Below are 20,084 nucleotides of genomic sequence, written 5' to 3'. Positions count from 1 at the left end.
TCATCCCTGGCATGAGAGAGAAAGAGAGAGAGAGAAAGAGAGAGAGAGAGAGAGAGAGAGAGAGAGAGAGAGAGAGAGAGAGAGAGAGAGAGAATTCTAAATGTTTTTCCTGGCTGGGTGTGGTGACTCACACCTGTTATCCCAGCACACAGGAGGCTGACGCAGGAGGATCACCATGAGTTCAAGACCAACCTAAACTGCATAGTGAGACCCAAAAATAAACCTTCTTCCCTGTGACTGCTTTCTTCAGGCTGCCTAGGGCATCATTTCTACCACAATCTTCTGAAATACCTTTCTGTCCTTCGCTCATTCTTTGTGCTTCTGTTCACTTTCCCTGGAAGCTTCTGTCCCTTTCTGTGGCTCTGGTGCATGTGTTCAGTTCTTGCCTAGATCTATGCCTTTTCCTAGGTCTGGAGAATTAAAATACTATGTATCTCATTGCAAGGTCCAACCCTATGCAAAACGGTGGAGCCCGTCTTTAACTCCTCGATTTTTGTGCTCCAGTGTTCTGTGGCCTCTCTCCTACTAACCCCTGGAACCTGATCCTTGGGCTTTCCTCTCCCCTAACAGAACCTGATCTCTGGTTGGAATATGAAATTCCTTTTCACCCAAGTGAGAATGATAGATAACTATTCAGAGCCTTCCAGGAAAGCCCGGATGCTTCCTTGAGCCTGGCCTGCTGCTGCCCTGCCAACTTTCACGTTGACATATATTCAGAGGGAGGGTGCCAGGCTGAAGAAGGCCTGCCACTGGTGCTCTCCTGGACATCAAACAGGCCTGGCCATGTCCTTGGAAGGCCTCCTTTCCTTTTGGGTGACAGCATAGTCATCATTGTCAAGCCTACACCTCTTACCTTTGTATCTCAAAAAGCTTTGGAAATGTTAATTAATAGAAGATACCATCTAAAACATTGACTTTCAGGAGGCCACTCCCCGGCTACAACTACAGTTCACTTTCTACTTACCAGGCTCCATTAAAAGGAGTCCAAGGTTTCTAATCCCTGCATCAATCCTCGATGCATCGCAGGGTGACATGGCCCCATGGTTGGGCTGCAGTTTTAGCGCAGTTCCCAGCTAATATCCAGATGCCACTTCATTGTATTCGGCACATACATCAGGACACGGCTTTGAGCTCACTCCCAATCCCAACTGCACTTCCCTGGGCAAGACTTGTGATCTATCATCCTTGATTTCCTTACCTATAAAATGAGACAAGAATTTCTAACTCCGGAGATTGTTGTGAGCCTCAAAATGAGATAATATCTGCAAAGCACCTACCTCAGTTCGTAGACCAACAACTACCAGGCAAGTGGGTTCCCTTCTGCCTCCACCCTGCATTCCAGCCCCTCTGCCACCTGACATCATGGAAAAACAGAAAGATCCACTCCCAGCCCCCCAGTACCAGGTGTTCTCAAAGACGATGTGTTTGATCATTAAAAGCATCTTTGTTTAAAGATTTGTCAAGTGTTCTCTTTTGTCCTCTTCTACTCTTTACCAGGAGAGAGTAAAAATAAAGGTGAACTGAAAAGAAAGTTGTAGACAGCCACATACGATGATAACCGTGTCAAATACACCAGAATAAAAGTACATGGAGGAAAGAGATTGTTCATAGTCTACAGATTATAACCAACCTGACCAAGGTTGCAACAGATAATGAAGAACCAGCAAAGTGTCCCTCCTTCCGAAGTTCTGTGGCAATTTAATGGTCAGTTGGTGGGGGCTGGTGTTCATCTCAAGACCACAGTGACACTGAACTCCTGTCGTGCTCCTAAGGCAGGTTTTAAATCTGCTGTGATGGCCTCATTGTATTAAAGCCAGGAAGAGGGGGAAGGTCAGTAACTTCCAATCACAAGCAGCCTTCGGATTCTTGGTCAGAACCTTGAGGACTACCAATGAAAAGCCTTCTCTCTGAGATGTCTGTTTTGCCTCCGCCTTCCCATGGCTGTTTTCCTTGTGTCTTCTTCATATGTCTCTCCTCTGTAGGTCTCAAGTAAGGATTTTTGTCATTGGATGTAGAGCCCACTCAAATAGTCTAAGGTGATCTCATTTTAGATCCTTAAATTGATTGCATTTGAGGGACACTCAACAAGGTTAGAGATATAGCAATTTCTGGTCAGAACTTCTATAAGAGCAGTGGTTAAACACAGTGAACCAAGCTACACTCAGGAGGCAAGCAGACTATGAGGGGACCAGAAAAATAGAACTGCAAAGGCCCTGGTGCCATACTCCACAGGTGCATCCCAACTAGCTGTGTAGCCTAAAGGTTCTGAACTCCACCCAGTCAAGTGCAAGGCCTCAGCACCATACTCCAGGGGTGCACCCTGGCTAGTTGCATGAAGGATCTGAGCTCTGCCCAGCCTAGTGCAATCCACTGCAGGAATGCCCAGCCAGCCTCACAGGTCCCAGAGGTACCAAGCCCTGGCCAGCTCAGAGCCCTGGAGTCATCCATCAGGGAGTGACCACCCTAGCCTATGGGTCCTAAAGATTTTGAGCTCTGCCCATCACAGTGCAAAGCTCCAGCACCATAGTTTGGGAGTGTGCCCTGGCTAGCCATGTGGATATTAGAGGATCAAAGCTCTACCCAGCCCAGCATCCCAGTGCAATCCATCAGGAAGATGCCTGGCCAGCCATACAGGTCCCAGAGGAAAATGACAAAATGAAAGAGCAAAATGCAGTCTCAGTCTTCCAGCCCCCTGAGAACAAACCCAGGAGACAATCAAATTGAAGACACTGGAAATTGCACAACTGAACTTTCTGAAATGATAATTGAAGTAAAGAGACAACTCCATGAAGCTATAAAGGAAATCAGATCAGAAATAATCTCCCAGGTTAAAAAAAAGAAATGATAAACATTATGAAAGAAATGTTGAGTGTATTTAGAGAAGATCTAGATTTTAAAAAGAGGAACATAAGAAAATGATGGAAACCTTGAATGAGCAATATAAAACAAAATTAGAATGCTCGAAACAGATTCAAAGGGATATTCAGGAAATTAAAAATTTCTTTGAAAGCTGGCAAAACTGCTTGAATGAAGCTGAAGATAGACTCTCATACCTTGAAGACAGGATGGAAGCTTATGAACATGAAAGAAAAGATCTCTTAAAAATAACAAGGAACCAGGAAACAACAAAGAGAAACAATATAATGATGCAAAGAGAAACAATAAAAGAGTGATGGGTGTCAACAAAAAAGCAGGGTCAACACAAAGGACACGAGAAGACTGTTTACAAAAATCACAGCAGAAAATTTTCCAAGCATGGAAAAAATCTGATAAACAGATAAGCGAGGCATATAGAACCCCAATTATCCATAACCAAAATAAATTTTCACCCAGATATATAATAATTAGGATCCAAGAAATTCAGCCCAAGAACAGAATACTAAAAGCTTTCAGAGAAAACAAACAAATCACCTATGAAGGAAAACCCATCAGAATCATGGCAGACTTTCAAGTCCTGAAAGAAAACAACCTCCAACCCAGATTGATGTACCTTGAAACACTATCTTTGAAAATTGATGGAGAAGTAAGATACTTCCATGAAAAAGAACAACTGAAGGAATTCATGACATTCAAACCAACACTACAAAGTGTACTGGAAGATATCTAGAAAGAGATAAATAACCACAGCAGCAGCAGAAGGAAACCACTAAGCAGGGCAAACAATTAAACAGAGAGAAAAAAATAGAGTCAACCACCGAAAGATAACATGACAAAGACAAGTTAGAACCTATCATCAATGTAAACGACCTCAACTCACCAATACAATGAAGGAGACCGGCAGAGGAGTAAGAAACAAAATCCAACAATATGCTGTGCACAAGAAACAGATTTAACTCAAAAGGAAATTCATTGACTAAAAGTCAATGGATGGAAAGCAATACTTCATGTGACAGGAACCCAGAAAAAAAGTGAGAATAGCTATGCTGCTTGCAGACATTGTGAACTAGTGAGCACCCAGCTATGTAAGACAAATATTAACAGATATGAAAAATCAAATAAGCAATCATACAGCTATAACTGGGGACCTTAGCACCCCATTATCACAAAGAGGCAGATCAACCAAACAAAAAATCAGCAAAAATGAACAGAATTGGCAGCATGCACAGACTGACTGGGGGAGAAGCAGACGCCAGCCCTCTCCTGTGAGTCTGTGCCGTTCATGGACTGCAGGAGAGAAGAGCATGAATTCAACAAGAAGCTAAGACCTCCTGTAAGTTAGCACTATGGGCAGGCTGACTGGGGAAGAGCCAGATGCCAGCCCCTTCCAGCACGTGGGCATAGAGACAGGGCCAATATTTACCTCCCCCAGCCCTCCCATAACTGATGAGCTGATCTGGAAAAACACAGACTGTGATGACAGCCAATGAGGTAAAATACAATTTAATATTTATAGTGTTTAGTGTTTCCCTGACTTTTCAGGCCTAAAGCCAGTAGTCTGATCATCCATTCAGTGGGTAGCAATACACAATGTAGCATCTATGGGGGATCTCCTTCTGAAGGTGGTAGCCACTGTTAATTCCCTATTTTCTTGTTTGAAATCCTATATCATTTTCATTGTTTTGTTTGGTTGGGTTTTATTCTGTTTTATCTTGTTTTATTTTGTTGTATCTCGTGGCATGGACAGCTAGCTATTTCGAAAATAACAAGATATATTATGATAGCCATTTTGGATTTACTATTATCTTGTTTTGAAGTCCTATATTACCCTCATTGTTTTTGTTTTTATTGGTTCTATTCTACTTCTGTTTTGTTTGACTTTACTGTATCTCAAGGTATAAGCAGCTATGTCAAAAACAACAAGAGGCATTATGGTAACCATTGTTGAATTCCTATTACTTTGTTTTAAAGTCCTGTATCACTTACAATGCCTTATTTTGATCAGATTTATTCTATTTTGTTTTGCTTTATTTTATTCTCCCTAAAATAAAAGTTTTAAAAAAGAAAGAACAAAACTGAATCAAACTTGTGAACAAATGGACTTAGTAGATGTGTAGAGTGTCCCACCCAACAACATCAGAATACACATTCTTCTTGGCTGCACATGAATCATTCTCTAAACTAGACCACATACTAGCCCACAGGACATGCTTAAGTAAATGCAAAGGATTTGAAATAATCCCATGCATATTACCTGATCATAGGGCAATAAAATTGGAAATTAATGATAAAGAACCCCCCCAAGAACCCCATAAGCACATGAAAATTAAATAACACTCTCCTAGGGACTGGGGATTTAGCTCAGCGGCATAAGCACCTGCCTTGCAAGCAGGCAGTCATGAGTTCGATCCCCAGTACCGATAAAAAAGAAAAAGACAAAAATAAATAGATAAAAAAAAAATAACACTCTCCTAAACAACCAATGGATCAAAGAAGAAATTAAACATTATATTCAATCAAACAAAAATGCAAATACAACTTACTAGAACCTGTGGGACACAATGAAAGTAGTCCTCAGAGGGAAATTTATAACAGTGAATTCCCACATCAGGAAAATGGAATGAACACAAATAAACAACCTAATGCTGCACCTCAAACTTCTAGAAAAAGAAGAGTAAGTCAATCCCAAAGCCAAAAGGGAGGAAATTATAAAGATCAGAGCAGAAATCAATGCAATTGGAACTAAGAAAACAATACAAAGAATTAAAGAATCAGAGAGTTGGCTCTTAGAAAGAATAAATAAAATTGATAAACTCGTAGCCAATCTTGTCAAAAAGAGGAGAGAGAAAACTCAAATCCTGCAATAAGAAATGAAAAAGGTGAAGTCACTACAGACCCTGTGGAAATACAGAAGATCATCAATACCTGCTTTGAAAACCTTTACTCTCATAGGTTCTGTAACACAGAAGAAATGCAGATTCCTAGAAACATGAATTGCCAAAGCTGGATCAAGAAGATATAAAACTGCTAAATAATCCAATTTCAGTTCATGAAACTGAGAAACTAATTCTAACCTTACCAATAAAGAAAAGCCCAAGTCCTGATGGAGTCACTGCTGAATTCTACAAGAAATTTAAGGATGACTTAATTCCAATACTCCTTAAATCTTCAATGAAATTGAAGGGGAAGAAAGTCTCCCTAACTCATTCCTGGAAGCAACTATTACCCTAACACCATAACCAGAAAAAGACCCAATCAAAAAAGAGAATTACAGGTCAATCTCCCTAATGAACATGGATGGAAAAATCCTCACTATAATACTGGCAAATAGAATGCAGCAAATCATCAAGAAGATTATGTACCATGATCAAGTGGGATTCATCCCAGGAATTCACGGGTTGTTCACCATATGCAAATCAAACATAATACATCATATCAACAGAGTCAAAGATAAGAACCACATGATCATCTCCATAGATGCAGAAAAGCTTTTGACAAAATCCAACACTTATTTGTGGTAAGAACCCTATGGAAAATCAGAGAGATGGTCTTTACCTCAATCTGATAAAAGCCATATTTGATAAAACAATAGCCAACATCCTACTAAATAGACAAAAATGAAAACTTCCAACCTAAAATCAGGAACAAGACAAGGATGTCCATTATCACCACTACTATTCAATATAGTTCTGGAAACATTAGGCAGAACAATTAGACACAAGAAAGAAATAAAAGGAATAAGGGTAGGAAAGAAAGAAGTTAAATTATCATTATTTGCAGATAACAAAACTCCATTGAAAGATTTCTAGATGTAATAACCAAATTCAATAATGTCACTGGATACAGAGTCAACACTCAAAAATAGCATTCCTGTAACAAACAACAAACTCACTGAGAGAAAAATAAGAGAAGCCACGCCCTTCACAATAGCATCCAAAAAAATGAAACATTCAGGAATCAATCTAACAAAAGAAGTAAAAGATCTACACATTGAAAATTACATTACTCTGAAACAAGAAATGAAGAGGATTTCAGAAAATGAAAAGACATTCCTTGTTCATGGATAAGAAGAACAAACATTGTGAAAATGGCCATTCTCCCAAAACTGTTACACAGATTTAATGCAATTCCAATCAACATACCATTAACATACCTCACAGATCTAGAGAAATCATTCCTAACATTCATCTTCAACCAGAAGAGACCTAGAATAGCAAAGGCAATTCTGGGCAACAAAGGCAAGGCAGGAGGCATCACAATCCCTGACTTGAAATTTATACTACAAAGTTACTGTGATAAAATCATCATGGTACTGGAATAAAAACAGACCTGAAGATCATTGGAATAGATTAGAAGATACGGCCACAACTACAAACACACTCAACCACCTTATCTTTGACAAAAAGGCCAAACATCTTCACTGGAAGAAAGGTGGCCTCTTTAATAAGTGCTGCTGGAAAAACTGGCTTTCCATATGCCAAAAACTAAAATTGGGCTCATGTTTATCACCATGCACTAAACTAAAGTTAAAATGGGTCAAAGATCTAAATATTAAAAACAGAAACATTAATTCTGCTGGGAGACAAAGCAGGTAAAAATCTTGAAGACATAGGGGGAGGCAGAGAGTTCATGAACAAAAATCAAACTATACAGGAAATACTTCCCAGAATCAACAAATGGGATCTCATCTTACTAAAACATTTTTGCAGATCAAAAAAAATCTCCAATGGAGTGAAAAGAAAACCATGAATTGGGAAGATATCTTAGCCAACCATCCCTCAGACAAAGGACTTTTATCTAGAACCTATATAGAATTTAAAAGAATTAGGGCCCTAAAATTCAAAGACCCAATCCAAAAATGGGTATCTGAGATGAATACATACTCCTCAGCTGAAGAAATACAAATAGCAAATACATATATTTAAAAATGTTCAGCAGGGGCTGGGGATTTAGCTCAGCGGCATAAGTGCCTGCCTTGCAAGCAGGCAGTCGTGAGTTCGATCCCCGGTACCGATAAAAATGAAAAAGACAAAAAAAAAAGTTCAGCATTATTGGTCATTAGAGAAATGCGAATTAAACCAACATTGAGATTCCACTTCACTCCAGGAAGAATGACCAAGATCATGCTAACCAATAGCAAATGCTGGAGGGGCTGTGGGAAAAAAGGAACTCCTCTCCACTATTGGTGGGAGTGTAGACTGGTGCCACCACTGTGGAAATCAGTGTGGAGGTTCCTCAAAAAGCTAAGATTAGAAGTTCCATTTGATTCAGCTAATTTCACTTCTGGGCATTTTCCCAGGAAAACTGAAAACATCATAGCTCTGCGATATATGTACACCCATGTTTATAGCAGCACAATTTGTAAGAGCCAAATCTTGGAAACAACCCAGATACCCTTCAAATGAAGAATGGATAAAAAAGATGTGGCATTTTTATACCATGACGTACTACTCAGCTATAAAGAAAGATTGCATCAAAGCTTTTATATGCAAATGGACACAATTTGAGACCATACTCATAAGTGAGATAAATCAAACTCACGTGTTTAAATACTGCATTGTCTCCCTAATGTAAGAAACTAAAGGAGCAAATAAGATCCAAAATTTACAATAAATATTGTGTAAGGTGCTCAAAGGGAAAAAGAGGAAGGGAAAAGAAAAATGACACAAATTTGTATATATACACATAAGATAGCTAAGTAAGCTCTATTAGTTTTTGGAAGAGAACAGTTAATACTCACAGGATTAGATCAATTTCTCAAGTCTGTATCTGGTGATCTAAGCAGCCCTTTTGAAGGTAACAATATCCAATAGAACGGCCATTGTTAAATTCCTATCATCTTGTTTTGAAAGCTTATATTGTTATTGTTTTGAGTTTATTGTTGTTGTTTGTCTTTTTTGCTTTTTGTTTTTCTTTTCTGTGTCTTTTTTTCTCTTAAATAAAAAAAAAAAAAAGAAAGAAAGAAATAGGACTGAAAATCGTGGATGAAGCCCACAACCGAGCGCTGGCTGAATGGGGCAGTCAGTGCCAGCTGGTCCAGAAGTGCCAGGCTGGGCCAGGCGTACAGCGGGAGCCAAGTGCCAGCCCTGGAAAGGGAGGGGCGCTGGTGAAAGAGGAGCAGGGACCAAGAAGCAACCAACCACCACGGGCAGATGAGTTTAGGCAAAGTGGGAGACAGACTCGGTTTGTACGCAGAGGATCTCAGTGAAGGCCTGGGCCTGTCTCACAGTGCTGGGACTCAGGCTTGTAGCCAGACACACCTCAGACCTCCATTCTCTCCCCTTTTTCACAACCTGTAGGAGTTTCCTGTGGCTGCCGAAGCAAATTACCACAAACTTGGAGTCTTAAAACAACAAAAATGTATTACCTCAAAGTCCTAGAGGTCAGAATCCAAAATGTATCTCAGGGCCCAAACCAAGGCGTCAACAGGGCCACGTGTTGTCTATCTGGGTGACCCTCCTTCCATCGCCCAGCTTGTGGGACCTCAGTGCCCGCTGCTCCTGGCTGCATCACCCCTCTCCCTGCCTCTGTCTTTCAGGACTGTTTCTCCTTGTGTCTCTTCCACGTGTCTCTGTTCTGTTAGTGCTTGTCGATGGATTTGGGGTCCACCCAAATAATCCAGGGATAGCTCCTGTCTAGATCTTTCACTCAATTACATTTACAGGGACCCTCTTTTCAAACAAAGTCACATGCACAGGTCCCAGAATGTGGGTGTCTCTTTCAGGGGCTCTCACTCTGCTCAGTACACCCCCTCTCTCAAAAAGTACCTGTCCTGGGCCTCATCCCTCTATTCTCAGGGACGTGGTAAACTTTATGAGCAAAAATGTTAGTGATTTAATGTGCTATCTCCCCATGTTAGCAGAGATTCCTAAAGACTTAGGATCCTGGGTAAGAGACTGGTCCTCCAGTGGCTGGAATTTCAGGCCCCTGCAGGAGACAACTTTCGGAAAGGGTTTTGTATTAGTGGACCTCCCACAAGCTTCTAGCTCCTGGGATGTTTGCCCCCTTTGCTCTCACTTGAAGTCACAGGAGAGTGAGAAGTACCTTTTGACCATTTTTTCTCTTCCCAACACCCTAAATAACTTTTACTTCTTTATTCTTAAATTTATTTTTATTCTTAAAAATTATTCTGCATTTCCTCCATTTATAATACTTACTGGTAGCCCTGCATTGTACTGAGTAGTTTATACTCCTCTTATTTGACCATTGTAACATTCCCAGTGAAGCGGATGCTGTCATTATTGTGCTTTGCAGAGAGAAACTGAGGCACAGATATCAAAGAGCAGCCCCAGACTTGACCTTGAGTCTGAGACCACCCCAAATCCTGGAGTTCCAGCAACTTCTCTGATGCAGTGCCTATAGATCTCTGAATGGTGCAGCTCTCGGACTGGACAGTTCAAGCAAGAAGGCCATGGGCCAGCGAGTGCAGGACCCTGAGAGCCGCGGTGGAAGGAAGCTGCTCTCGGCGCCCAGGAAGCCCAGGGCTATGGAGTGCTGAGCATGTGTGTGTCTACCTATGAGTGCCCGTCCACCGAGGCTCCCTCCTCCTCAGGAGACAGCCATCTCCTCCTGGCAATGTTAGAGGTATAAATATATAAAAGGACTGAACAGAAGCCCTCTCTCTTGGAATTTTCCTGGGAGCACAGGGGAAAGAAAGAACGCGGAAGGGTACAACTGAGAAACCAAACAATTCCAGCTGCTGGGGAGGCATCTGAGGCTCCTGCAGGTGTTGGGTAACATTAGATCCCGCTCTGAGCCTCAGTGAGCTTTTGTCGATTTCCTGCCTTTGCCATCAGGAAGGCACGAAACTGACATTTATTTGAGCAGCTAGATATTCAAATTATTTCTCCTTCATTATTAACTCTCCAAAGAATCTTCTAAGGAAGATGTCTCTCCCCTCACTTTATGGATAAGCCAAGGGGGCTCAGAGGGTTGAATTGGTTTGCCAAGATCGTTCAGCTAGTCAGCAGCAAAAGAGGGGCTGTGGTTTATTCACCGTGGCCCAGCCGTGCCCAGCTTGGGAGGGTGGGCAGGGCTGCTGGACTGAAGCTCTTGTGCACACTACCTTGGCTCTGAGCCCCACCGTGCAATCAAGCAAGACTTGGTCTCTGCCTTCACCGGTCAGGTGGCCAAGTCACTCATGCCTTTTCCTAGAGGTCATTAATGTGCCCCTGCCCAGAGGCTAGTGCTCAGCTCTACTCTGCCACATGACTCCACTGATGTCACCCTGCTTATCCCCGCGTGATTGCCACCTGCCTCTCTACGTCCCTGGTCTCCTGTGTTTTGCCCTTAACCCCTAGGCTGTACCGCTGTCTTGGTAACGTCTCCCCTCAGTTCAGTCCTTCCTTAGTATACTCCTGTCCCCTCCACGTTGCTCCAGGGAAAAGTAACCTGCAATCCTCCCAGCCACTGGTGTGTCCGGCCTGGTGGTAGCCAGGTCTTAATCCCAGAAAACAGGACAGGCTACACTGTAAAGTAGAAGGGCATCGTAGGTTAAGGATACTAGATAAAGACATTACCCTGGGTTATTCAGGTGAACCCTGAATATAATCACAACTATCCTTAACGTTAGAAAATGAGAGAGTAAACGGTCACCAGAAACTGGAAAAGGCACGATACAGATTCTCCCCTCCAGAACTGTGAGGGAGCCCTGTCCACACCTTGCTTTGGACCCAGCAATGCCCATTTGGACTCCTGGATTCCAGAAACATGACAGATTTTTTTTTTTTTCCTGTACTGGAGATCACCAGAGTCTTTACACTGAGCTATATCTCCTGCCCATTTTTATTTTTCATTTTGAGACAAGGTTTCTCTGAGTGACTAAATTATCCAGACAGGGCTTGAATTTGTAACCTCCTGCCTCGGCCTCCCAGCGTGCTGGGGTTACAGGTGTGTGCCACCATGTCTGGCCTGTTATTTTAAATGGCTAACCTTGTGGTAATTTGTTACAGGAGCCACAGGAAACCCACATGGGCCCCAAAGGCATTGAACTGGCTCTCCTGGTTTCTATCAGCCTCAATAGTTTTTTTCAACTGACATGTCTGCCTCACCTTGCTGGTTTCTTGGCCCCTTTCTCTAAGAACCTGGACTAACAACCACCATTCCCTGAATGTCTACTCCATGTCAGGCCCTAAGCCAAGAGCTCCGCCTGGGCCGCATTACTAACCCACACAGTATCCCTGTGAGATGTGTCTTAAGGCTGGAAAAAATCAGAGAATTTTCCATGATCACATAACAGCTAGAAAACACTGGAGTCTAAAATCATATCTAGCCAACTTCAAGGCCAGTGGCTATCACCCCGGTGCCTCCCTGCTTAAGTGAGGGCCTTGGCTAGTTGACTGAAAATCAGTTTGTATGTGTCTTTCTCCAAGAGCCTGCTGGCATTTCGTGCAATAACAAGTGCTTATTATGTGCCAGGCTTTGTGCTTAAGGCCTTACACACATTCTTTTATTTTTATCCCAAAAGCGATTCCATGAAGCAGAAGCTATGATTATACAACCTCCAGCGGTAGGACCAACATTATGCCCTGGCCTCCTGGGGGCCTACATGGGTGTCATTTGCTCTGATCTGCCTGGCCTTCCATTTACACTAGCATGCTGGACTGCAGTTCTACTTGGATTCCATTCAGTCTTCTGAAAGTCCTCTGTGTGGTCTGAAGCTTGGAGGACTTCCATCAAGCTCGTGTGTGGAGTTTGCTTGCTAATTTCCAGAGCATTCAAAACACCCACAGTGCCACATAAATATTCCATTGCCCAAACATTCACAAACACCCTGCCCACAGTATCAAAGCCTCTCTACCTGGCCCCACCCACAACCTCATTCTCATCAGAAATGAAGCAGTTACACTGTGACATTCGTAAACTAAAAACATTTGCAAAATGGAAATTATGATTACACAGTAAGATGATGCTAATATAACATTGAGAAAGAAGAAAGATATTAACGATTTCACCAAAATATGTATTCTAAATCTTTTTTAAAAAATGCATCTTAATGGAAGTAGGTGGAAGGCAGATTGTCTATATTTATAAACCCTGAATGCCTAAATCAATCTCTTTTTTTTTAAGAAGCCATGGTAATTTTCATGCTTTTATATGAAATGCTGGAAAACTTGACTGAAACGGCAGTCTTTGCAGCATGGCCAAGAGAAAACAGGTTGCTTTTGGAAGTGATTCCCTGAATCTCCTGGCTCATTTTGCTTGTTGTTAGACTACTGGAAGGGAACAAAATCCAAACTCTCCAAGGTTGTTGCTGTACACACTAATAAAAGAGACTGAGGTCAGGAGTCCGTGAAGTTGGGTTTCACTCATGGCTCTTACACTCATTTGCTTTGTGAACTTGGACAAGTTACTTGTCTGCTCTGGGCTTTGATTTTTCTCATCTGTAGGTGATTTCGATGATACCTTCTAATTCCACAAGGACATTTCTAAACTAAAAATAGCATCACTGCTATGTGTTTCATTTTGTACTTGCTTTTCTTCTCCAATCAGCTAAGAGGAAGAGGTAAGTGTGGCTGAACACATACATTTATTCCAAAAGCAAAACTACATAGTCATTTGGTCAAACAAACAAACAAACAAACAAACCTTTTCTCCTCTGACAAGGAACAAATCTCAAAACAGCAGCCGAGCAAACTGGAGAGGAGAGGAGAGGAGAGGGGAGGGGAGGGGAGGGGAGAGCAGAGGAGAGGAGAGGAGAGGAGAGGAGGGTCTCAGTGACCTCCATCTGCACCCCTTTCAGTGAAGCACTCCCAGAAAGACGGAATGGTCATTAAGCCTGCAAAAGAAGCACTGTCCTCTGCGAAAGCCCCAGCAAACAGTCACTGTGCTTCTTTAAAATGAGACCTTATCCTGTCCCTCACTCCGGGTGCCTGCATTAACATATGAAAACAATCCCAGAACCCTAAGGCTCTGGCCTTTCCTCCCAAACCACCTGCAGCACAGTTCAGAAATAGGGCTCACTGGTGGGTCCAGACAGTTTGGGAAGAGAAGCAAACACCAAAAACCAGCCAGGACCGAGGGCCACGAGGTAAGAAAAGAGCCTCAGTGCTATCATTGCTACAGAGCTACTGACAGTGTTAACACATTCCGAATATCTTACTCCAAAATCCAGAGTTGAGAGTATCAATAAGCATTTCTTGCCATAAATATTTGTAATAGGTACTGCAAGTTTTTACCATGTTACTTGTTCTTATTAGTGAATATACTGCTTCATTATTATGTCAAAGCTGCCTCTTGTTTTTGTTGTTGTTGTTGTTGTTTGTTTTGTTTTCTGAGACAGCATCTCAGTATACAGTTCATGCTGGCCTCGAACTCACAGCAATCCTACCTCAGCCTCCTGAGATTACAGGTTGTACCATCATTCCTAGCTGGTGTATGTCTTGAATCCCAACCTTGCTGGCACATTCTTCAGAGCAGAAATTCCAGTTGTTTGGTTTCCAAGCTCAAGAAGGGATTGGATGCGGAACTGAGCCAAGACTGAACCGAGCTTGCTTTAACAAGCCAGCAGAGGTCTAAACGCATGCTGGGATCCTCTTTCCACCATCCATCCCTCCAGAGCAATGCTTCTTCCTGAGCAGCTGAAACCTCAAGGGGTGTTGAAGAAAGGATTATTTCACTCCTTCGCAGCCCTGATTAGCTGAATCTCATTCTGAACTTTCCAAATAATGACGTAATGACAGCTAAGATTTATGGAGCACTTCCTGTGGCAGGTCCTCATGACGATCTTATGAGACAGTTACGTTTATTGTTTATATATCTTTTAGGGGAGGTTTTAGTGTTTGTTTTGAGACAGGTTCTCATTATGTAGTCCAAACCATCCTGAAATTCACAACAGTCCTCCTGCCTCAGTGCTGGGATTACGGGCATGCAGCACCACTCCCACCTCATTATTCCCATATTAAGATGCAGAAATTGAAACTCAGAGTATATAGCTAAGAAATGGTAGATTCACACCAAGGCTGGCTGACTCAGATCCTGTTTTGTGCTGTTTTAATGCGTAAGATTTACTGCTTCACAAACTACAAATCTCTTGAGCGCAGAAATTCTGTCCTACCTGATTCCTCGCAGGCCTCCAGGGGTCCCATGCAGTGAGGGAAGCCCTGTACCTTCCTACCCAGCGCAAGCAGCACCCCAGATGAGAGTAACAAGTGAGGAGGCTTTGGAGAGCTGCCTACTGGCCTGGCCCATTTAAGGAGTGCTCATACGCACAGAGGTTCCCCCAGACAATATTTGGAAGCCTCTAGAAAGCCCTAGGCAGGAAGGTGGCCTTCTCATCTCTAAGAGAACTCTCCAAGTAACAAGGCATGCAAACATGGTGAGGGTGTAGGGGTAGCTGTGGGGCCAGACCTAATGCTGTGTCCTTATCGTTGGCCGTCCCCGGGGAGCCAGTGTTGCTCTTTGCAAAACAATGGTTCACGTGTTGCCCTGGCGGATGCCCAGTTCAGAAAAAAAATGTAGAGCTCAACTTTTCCCCACCTTCTGTGGTCCGGGGAGTTTTCCTTCTTCTTCCTGAACTAAAGGTCTGAAGGACTGAGGTCCCCACTGTCCTAATGGCTTGTGTCTCAGTGTTGTATTTGTAAATCACTTATTTGGAACAGAGAAAGAACACATTTTCCATGTGATTGGGATGTCAGCCTGGAGCTAAAAGCCTTATTTTAGCCATTGTATTTCTGAGTTTGATGACACAAATAACCTTGATCATATAGGAAAAATATGTCTCCAACTCTAACCCCTCTGGGCCTGGAAGGGATCCTGAGGAGGAGGAGGCTGGTACCTGGGATGGTGGCACATGCCTATAATTCCAGCATTAGGGAGGCTGAGGCAGGAAGATCGCTGACGTTCAAGGCCAACCTCCTAAACTACACGACAAGACTCTATCTCAAAATTTAAAAAAGGAGAATGCTGGTAGCATGCTGGTCGCTGATAACTTCCAAAGTGACTTTGGAGACATCAGGACTTAGACATAGAAGAGTATGCTCTCTTCAAGGGTGTCACGCCCACTACAGCAGAGTATTTGCCGATGTCCTTGCTATCCGTCACTGCTCTCTGGGGGTATCTTGAAAATTTGCAGGGATTTCTGTCTTACTCAGGTTAGGTCCCTGAAACAAAGAGACAGATACTTACCCGGACCCCACCCCATCTCCCTGTGCCTACACCTCATCAAAAATAGTGGCTCCCTTTTTAAAAAGTACTCATTCCCCTTAAACCAAATGTGTTTTAATTTATTGAATGCTCATGACAATCTTATGTGCAGATTTTTTTTTTTTTTTTTTTTTTTTGTCTTTTTCCTTTTTATCGGTACCGGGGATCGAACTCACGACTGCCTGCTTGCAAAGCAGGCGCTTATGCCGCTGAGCTAAATCCCTAGCCCCTTATGTGCAGATTTTGCCTCCTTTAGGGTATAAGGAAACTGAAGCTTAGCATGATCAAGAAACTTGCTTTAGATTATTTTTACAGGGGGAACAAGGGAGAGAGAGACTACAAAGCAATGCATTAAAATGATATTTCTTTATTTAAATAATAATCCTAAAATTTCGTATATTTTAATGTGCCCGGTCATGTGATTGTGCCTGAGGACACTATTTATCGCTTCCCTTTTGTATTTGTTCATGGTAGATTTCTAGCCAAGAGACCACATGCCATTGTGGCTCACTGGATGAACGAGGTTTTGAGGTTAAGCAGTGACAAGTTACAGAATTGCTTCCTCATCAGCTCATGCAACTCATAGCAGGAGAGGCGTGTGGCTCGTGGGGCCTTCCCCGTGGCTATCGCCCTCAACCTGGGAGCACACTTCACCCCTCTCTTTCTGTATCCCGGTTGCACGCTGCACTGACTTTTCATATGCAGATCTAGCTACTTGGCTGTTACACTGCCTTGGTCGCCCGTGAGAACTGCTGGAAAGGGTTTTGCTGTTGTTTTTGTTGGAGTTTTTTGTTTGCTTGGTTTTGGTTTTGGTTTAGTCCCCCTTACCTATTCTTTTTGTATGAAGTGTTTTTTTTTTTTTTTTTTCTTTTTTCTTTTTTTTAAATCAGTACTGGGGATTGAACTCACGACCGCCTGCTTGCAGGGCAGGTGCTTATGCCGCTGAGCTAAATCTCCAGCCCCTACCTATTCTTCTTTACTGCTGATGTAATGAATAATTAGAAATATGTCCTAGTGATCTTCTCATTTTCCTAGTTAAAAGAAGAAATTTCAAGAAAAAAGCCAGAAACCTGGTTCAATCTACGCTCCCATAGGAGGAGCACATCAGACGGGTTTATGAAAAAGGAAGAACACGGGAGTGTAAGTGTGCTGCACTATTAGAGGAAGGGGAGAGGAACAAGCGTAGAAAAAGCTGCACAATTAAGAAGCACAAGTTCAGAGATCATAGAAACAAGTCCAACTATCGGTAGTCACTGATAGAATTTTTGGCGCGGCTAAAAAGATAGAAATATGAAATAAAAATGGCCTTTATTTTAAGAATGCAGAGAGATAACCCCACGACCACTGAGGTCTGGCTTTTCTCTCTGCCAGGCACGTGTTGTGGGGGCATACATATAGCTTTGGTTTGGGGTGGTGCCCAGGGGGCATTACTGATGCACAAGTAGCCCATTGGAATTAATTTCCTGCCACAGGTAAATTGCCTAAGGGCGGGGAAGATGACCTCAAGATAGAGCCCCTTGGTTCTGCCTCCCAGCCTCCCACCGCTGCAGCGTCTAGGGCAAAATCCTTTCAGTCATAATAAATGTAAATGGGTTAAACTTGCCTATCACAGATACAGGAAATATTAGACTTTAAAATGTTAGGGTTGGGAATTTAGCTCAGCAATGTAAGCGCCAGTTTAGCGTTTAATCCCTGGTACCAAAAATTGTGAGAACCAAGCTGGGTGTGGTGTTGTAATCCCAGCACTCAGGAGGCTGGATCACTGCATGTTCGAGACCAGCCTGGACTACAAAGTGAGGACAAGGTCAGCCTGAACTGTACAGAGAGACCCTGTCTCAAAAAGCCCAGGAAAAAAAAAAAGTGTTAGAGCCAGATATATGCCTTTTAAAAAAAGATTTGCAAAACTCTAAGGATCCAGAAGGACAGAAAGCAAAAGAGAAAAAGATAGACTTGACAATACCTTCTAACAAAGTTAATGTAGCTTCATTAACATCCAATAAATGAATTTAAGACGAAAGCATTACTAGGGATAAAGTGACTCACTGACTGTGATAAAATTTTGAATTCGTCAGGGAAATGTAGCAACTCTAAACTTGCATGTACTTGATAACTTATTTTCAAAGTTTATAATCTAAAATATGATGAGACTTCAATCATGTTTCAAATATTGAACAGCAATAAAAATAAATAATTGAGGGAGGAAAGGGACAGGGAACCAACATATGTTGAGGGGTTATTATTTGCCAAACCTGTGCCAAATGCTGGGAAAGCAAGGAAGTCAGATGTAGTTTCTGCCTTCATGAACCTTCATGTACAAATAGTTCGTGTATAATGTGATTAAGGTTAGGCAGGGGATAAAGGGATACACTACAGGCCAGAGAGGTGGGAAATAGCCAGGAGTCTGTCTGATCCGAGAGTGGGAAAGGAGACAGGTGGAACAGTGCACGCCTGTGATCCTAGTACTCAGGAGGCTGAGGCAGGAAGACCGTGAGTTCAAGGCCAGCCTGGGCTACACAGCAAGACCCTGACGGGGAAGGAAGGAGGGACAGACAGAGACCGGGAAATGCTGGAGAAGTCATTTGAAATAGTTTTAAAGCATGAGTGAAAGGTCGCCGGATAGGGCAGAAAAGAGAGGACCAAGGAGAAGGACATGCCGTGCCACACAGAGGAATCATCACACCCCAAAAGTCAGAGGTGAGAACACATAGACTGTGGAGAGAGCTCAGCACTGGATAACCACACTGAGAAAGAAAAATTAGAACAATTGCAGTTAAAGATTTCATGTCCCTGAAGATTTATTTGTATCTGTGGGGTTTGTTTATTTGTTTTTTGAGACGGGATCTTGCTGTGTAGTTCAGGTTGGCCTTGAACTCACTGTGTGGCCCAGGCTGGCCACCAGCTCTTGGCATCCGCCTGTCTCAGCCTCCTGGAGAGCTGGGATGACAGGTGTGCATCACCACACCTGGCTAAACCTGAGTCTTCTTGACACTTACCTGTACTGGAAAGAACTAGCTAAAATTTTTCCTCAGTGTAAAACAAAAGCCACTAGAAAAACAATACTAATCACATGCGAGGTGGGAGGGATAGAAAATAAAGTGGCTAATTGTTTCATTTTCCTTGACAAATCCTGCCGAGCAGATCTGCTGACTCCCAGGGTGATTCACTCTGGTGATGTCATTCTAGTCTCTGATGATTGCACACCCCAAACAATCATGTGACTAAATGCCCGCTGGCTGTCACCGGGGGGCCTAAACACCAGTGGCAGGAGCACAGCTCAGCCTCGGTGTGTGTGTGAGCAGAGCCACTTCAGCGCTCCGTCCTATAATTATAACCTGACTCTCTCCACGTCATAGACACAGGAGAAAGACAAACACGTGTGGAAACAATTCCACCGAAGCGCTCCGACCTGACACTCTTGATTTCAGTGGGCAAAGAGAAAAGAAGAGCCAATTTGATCAAGGGGACCGAGTTTGGCTGCGCGGTGGGGCTGAGCCGAGAATCTCGTCTGTACGTCATCAGTTTCTACCATGAGGGAGAATCCACTGGGCGACGAGCAGACACCATAGACAGCAGCCAAAAAGTCTCAGGAAATAGCATGCACCTCCACACCAAACTGTATCTCTAGAATTTGGATCCCATTTTTGCTGAATTTTTTTTTTTTTGGTCTTTTTTAAATTTTTTTTTATTTATTTTATTTTATTTTTTTTTTGGTCTTTTTCATTTTTATCGGTACCAGGGATCAAACTCATGACTGCCTGCTTGCAAGGCAGGCGCTTATGCCTACTGAGCTAAATCCCCAGCCCCTTTTTTTGGTCTTTTTGAGACAGTCTTGCTATGCAGTTTAGGCTAGGCTTGAGCTCACTTTGTAACCCAGCCTGGTGTCGAACTCGCAATGATCCTCCTGCCTCAGCCTCCCGAGTGCTGGGATAATAGGCATGAGCCACCACGCCTGGCTCTTTGCTGATATTTTTAACTAAGCAGTTATCTGACATGGAATGAAAAATACTCCTATCTAGCCATTTTTTATGTTTGTGATGAAAACTGAAACGAGTTTTCAAGGGGAG

At 42.8% G+C, this 20,084-nt stretch overlaps 1 long non-coding RNA gene across 1 annotated transcript in view; it reads right to left on the bottom strand.

The window, feature by feature from the left end:
* LOC106028357 (uncharacterized) overlaps positions 1-20,084 on the bottom strand; it is a 106,801-nt gene that overhangs the window by 73,782 nt on the left and 12,935 nt on the right. The gene's annotated exons all lie outside the window — the stretch shown is intronic.

This window comes from Cavia porcellus, unplaced genomic scaffold, assembly GCF_034190915.1.
Source record: "Cavia porcellus strain 051 isolate PalLab524CR breed Dunkin Hartley unplaced genomic scaffold, mCavPor4.1 scaffold_1, whole genome shotgun sequence".
Classification (NCBI taxonomy): Eukaryota; Metazoa; Chordata; class Mammalia; order Rodentia; family Caviidae; genus Cavia; species Cavia porcellus.
Note: the sequence above shows the minus strand (reverse complement) of the source record. Positions and strands in the feature narration are given on the sequence as shown.